Source organism: Sinocyclocheilus anshuiensis, unplaced genomic scaffold, assembly GCF_001515605.1.
Source record: "Sinocyclocheilus anshuiensis isolate Anshui unplaced genomic scaffold, SAMN03320099.WGS_v1.1 scaffold694, whole genome shotgun sequence".
NCBI classification, from domain to species: domain Eukaryota; kingdom Metazoa; phylum Chordata; class Actinopteri; order Cypriniformes; family Cyprinidae; genus Sinocyclocheilus; species Sinocyclocheilus anshuiensis.
In genome coordinates this window covers 947,248-952,229 of record NW_015542477.1, presented here as the reverse complement: position 1 = coordinate 952,229, position 4,982 = coordinate 947,248, and the positions used below count along the sequence as shown (strand labels likewise).

General features: G+C 37.4%; 1 protein-coding gene across 2 annotated transcripts in view; it reads right to left on the bottom strand.

The window, feature by feature from the left end:
- The window catches only part of LOC107693928 (four and a half LIM domains protein 1-like), an 8,431-nt gene extending 3,523 nt beyond the window's left edge, over positions 1-4,908 (bottom strand). Inside the window, exons 1-2 of one of the 2 annotated variants that reach the window (XM_016493487.1) lie at positions 4,802-4,908; positions 2,053-2,191 (exon numbers count right to left, since the gene is read on the bottom strand). The gene's annotated coding sequence lies outside the window, so the exon portion shown is untranslated. The remainder of the gene's footprint in view (positions 1-2,052; positions 2,192-4,801) is intronic. The other variant, XM_016493486.1, reaches the window with a different exon arrangement.
- Positions 4,909-4,982: the final 74 nt, after the last annotated feature.

The window sequence follows — 4,982 nt, the reverse complement described above, 5'->3', positions numbered from 1 at the left end:
CCCCCCCCCCCCCGAAACGTTGTTGTAACACGTCTCACCCCCCCCTCGTGTAACTCAGTGTTCAGAGATTCCTCAGGAAACAGTGAGTGAGGACATTTATTGATAAGACAGTGTTTGTTCCGTTTTCCCTTAGGCGGAGGTACAAAATTGCTCTAAGTTGTTATGTAACCATAGGCAACAGCAAACAGCACATGTTTTTTATTGTCCCCGGTCTAATCTTCATCTGATAATGGGTTCAGTTCAGCTGTAAAGCGAGTTAGCAGACTGGCAGATGGGATGAAAGACTTTCTTTCAGTATGATAAATCTAATCGTTAATAATAAAACCGCACATTCATTACACGCATTCATACCTAAATCAAGTGATATCATGAAACACTGGAGAAAATATTATAAAAATTGAATTTGTTATGAATTATTCGATTATAAACATACTTAATGGATCACATCGCTACGAGTGTCTGGTTTGAATTAGGCCTACATAGGCCTATTGTTTCACTCGCCAAAACAAATTGTCATTGGGAATTTTCCCATGTAGTCATTAAAAATGAGGGCAGGTTACTAAACACTTCCTGGGAATGAAATATTAACTTTTGTGCAAATGCTTCAAGCGAATATGTGCTTGTTTCTAGCAAGCAGGCACACATTTGATCAAGTTTTTTTTCTGTATATGTGCAGAAGTATGTCTGGTATGCATGTGGTGAGATAAGGAATGTTAACAGTTCTTTGGCAATGTTTGAAGAGGGAACCTCTCAATCACTTCTTCAAACACTTTGCATCGAGCTTACATATCTGGTTAATTATTTAGCATGAATCAGAACACTTTCCAGGTGGGTTGTCTGTCAGCTAGCCTTACTAATGGCTGTGGTATGACATATTTTACTGGTCTACACAAAGTCCCAAAGGCTGAGGAACTTTCCTGTCTCCTTTGCAAATGTGAACCTGGTAGATCCCAAAGTTTCAAATGAAACAGCAAGTTGGCCTGTACAGTCCATAAATAAGTTCGGCTCAAGTTGTCAAACATCACTGCCAAAACCAGAATCACAGACCTATTTTTCGGTGTAGTGAATGGTTTGCATCCGCTGTACCAACCCAGTGGTCCTATTAACACATCTAAAACCAAACCTCCCAACCATGCCTGTTTTAGACAAGCACAAGCATTTTTTTAAATGGACACAGGAGAAGTATTTGAACAGTGATGAGGTTTAAATATGCTAGATACTGTTACAGGACTTGGCATAAGCACTCTTGTTTTCCCGAAAGTTCGAAGACTTCTGAAATGTGCTGTTCATGATATATATATATATTTTTTCAGTTCTGTGTTTCCTGGTTGGTTAACTTTAATGACAGACCAGATAGACATTTAGGGATCACATTTTAGCGTGGTTCTAACAGTCATGCTCACCAAAGCTCAAAGATCATGGGCTCATACTCTTTCAAATGAGATTTATGGTGTTTTTATGGGACAGTCAAGAGAGGACAGGGCTTGGATTCATAAAACATTTTAAGGATAACATTTTTCTTAACCACTATTTTCTTCTTATTTTCTAGCTTAAGAAAACGTAAAACATTTTGTTTTTCTGAAAAGACTTATGAAGAGAATATTCTTATCTTTATCTTTTTTTCATATTTCTCTTCCTAAAAATAATGAAAGTGAGTATTTATATTAAGATTTTTTCTTATTATAGAATAAAAGTGGGGCAATTATTATTATTATACATATTTGTTCATTATTATTATTATTTTTCCTTAATAACTAATACTTTTTTTCTTAAGATTTTCATAAATCGTACCAGATTTGATCTCATGTCACCCACATACGCACATGTGCTAACCACTAGACTACAGCTCCGTTCATATGGTTATAATTAGCAAACAGTTTCATTAAAACAAATAAAGAGCAAATAAACGGGTCACAGATAAGCGTGAATGGGGGCATTTTTATAGACGCTGATGTAATGGCGAACTGACAGACCCCTGTTTTAGTCAAATATTTAATGTGATCTCCAGGGAGATGGCAGACTGTTGAGACTTGAATCTGGTTTCAGGATGACCTCATGCACCAGCATCTGGAACACAGTCGGGTGAGCGTAGCAGCCAAAGCAAACGAGGGGAAGAATTGGAACAGTCACGCTGCTTGCGACCCATTGGTTGATGCGATATGAGGCAACTTGAGAGACTGTGAGACTTCAGCTGAAGAGAAAAATAATATGGTGATAGGCTACTGACCATGTTTTTTTCTCCTTTTGTGTGCATTTAACAAGTTATTTTTCTTCTCAGGCTCATAAAAGGGTGCGGTGGATATGATGAAGGCAGCCAAATTAGAAGCTGGGCTATGACATCACCTGCTGGTTAGCTCAAAACATCACTTTTACAGTAATTACTGCATTCGAAAACCACACACATGAGCGCACTTGTGCATATGCTCTAACCCAAACAGAAAAAACACATGTTGGACAAAAAAGCATTTTAATGCACAAATGGTCCTGCTTAGCCAACATGGGTCATCTGAAATTGGTATGGTAATGGAATCAACCCTGTTATACAGCTGGGAAAGTTGAGGGGGTCTTGGCAGAGTGTTGTGTTGGCATGATCTACATGCTGAAGAATGTGGCGAAAGCTTGGAAACAGGAAGCCTGTGAAGCAGCGGTAAGGAGAACAGGCGAGACGGCTGGCCAGCGGCGTAACCCTAGTACTCTTGATCTGCACTCCTAAATACACTTTCAAAAAGAGGAAACTCAAACAAGACTACTGTCAGTCTCTAGGCAAGTGGGGTTAATATGGGGCCACATTTTAACCACCATATAATTATCCTGTTTATAATTGTTTATAATGTTTCTCTTAAAGGGACCTGGCACTAACAATAGGTTACTTATTACCAGTGTTGGGAAGGTTACTTTGGAAATGTAATAGGTTACAGATTACATGTTACCCTACTTAAAATGTAATAAGTAGTGTAATTTCTCAATTATTTTTTTAAAGTAATGTAACTGATTACATTTGATTACTTTTTGATTACTTTTCTAAATTTCTAATGTTTTCAACTGTTTATCATTTTCAAGCATGTAAACCAGGCAGGGTAAACCTTACAGACAAACAAACACTGATTACTGTCACACTTTCGAAATCCTTCATCACTTGGTACCCAGTGTTCGTGATCCAGCTGCACCTTCAGATGAAGTAAGTCTGACACTTTATATTTTTTATGATTACTTGCAAATCGCAATTAGCATTTAAAGGGACATGCCCCAAAATGAGTGGCTGTGAACAGAGCAAGGTAAAAAGGGTGTTGTTTTACACGACCACTGAGGAATTTTAACCAAAGTATGTTGCAGACCGTTCATGAAGACCCTAAAGAATCATATCAACTTGTGGAAGATCAATGTCCCCTTTGAAGCACAGCCACCACAAAATCAGACTTTCTTTGAGATCATTCTGAGGTTAAATACATATTGTTATGATTTTAAATAAGTATTTTATTAGCTATGATACTGTTTTTGGAATCAAAGTTTGAACTCTCATTCTGGCGGCACCCATTCACTGCAAATGATCCATTGGTGAGCAAGAGATGTAATGCTAAATTTCTTCAAATCTGTTCTGAGGAAGTAACAAACCCATCTACATGTTGGATGGTCTGAAGGTGACTACATTTTAAGCAAATTTTCATTTTTGGGTGAACTATTCCTTTGTAGGAGGTTTGTTGCAACTAGCTCCTGATTCATAATCAGTCCTGAGGCAGTGACTCAAACACATGAGACCGTCCATGCGCCCTTGATACAATACAATACTTGTCTTGTGGTACGTACACGGAGTTTGCTTCCTCTATTTAAATGTGCATTATATCAACACCACATATCATATTGTTATTTGTTTATGGACTGTGTGCGAAAACACATTTGTATATTAGTCACCTTAGAAATAATCACTCTGAATTCAGTGTCTGTCACCTTCAGCCAGCAAGAAGTGTCCAAATGGGAAAAGGGATAGAGAGTAAATAATGTATGCCAGACATGGTATGATAGCCTAATCATTTTTCTGTGTAATTTACTTCCTCGGAATGTGCACCGGCTAATGACAGGGAATTATGGACATCAAAGAGAGATTTCAGATATTTTATATTACTCTCATGGGGTGAATTCCTTTCTGCACATAATTTAGACATAAACTGTCCAGCGGAGTCTCTCACCCCATCAGTCATTAGACATGTAGCTAGATCTTTGGAGTGAAAATCTTTAATAAGAAACAGATTTCAGAGGCTGAAAGAACATGCAGAAAATCCCTGCAGCCAACGCCCCATCTTCAACTTACTGTACTTACAATCAATGCACTATTCAGACTCAAACACTGATATAATAGCAATGAGGTTAATCAAAATAGTATACTGAACATGAAGAAGGTAGAAATTTTATTGGCCAGATTAAATATTAAACAGCTAAAGCCAGTTTAAAAATATGATTTTTTTTTTCAGGATAACTGAAGGATGTTTGTTGTATTAATGGCAGGTGAAATAAATTAATGTTGATCATACAACACAAACTGATTAGAATATTTTCTGAAATAAGAAAATATTTTATATGATTTTATTATTGATTATTTACTTGCATATAAAAACATTATTTTTGCCTCCTTTTATGTCTCTGTTATTTGATGTTTTCTAAGCACAGGTCTTTGCATGTCAGCAGAACCAAGTCCCTATGATTCTGGATGTTGCGCGATTTTGATTAGCCTACCTTATCCTATTAAAAAAAACGTAATTTTCGCTGACTTGTCTGAGCTTTTTACCGTTGAGAAAGTTTAACGTACCTTTTCTGGGGGGTATGGTGCTCTTAGTGTCCTGTCCTCTGCCGCCACAGCAAAGTTTCAAAGTGTTTGCACTTGGTCCGGTTTTGCGTTGGTGGTGTTGTCGAGAAGTCTTAGCTCATAAATATAAATTAGGTCATGCTAACGTTCTTCGGTACACTTCCAATGGCTAAAGCTTTCTTAT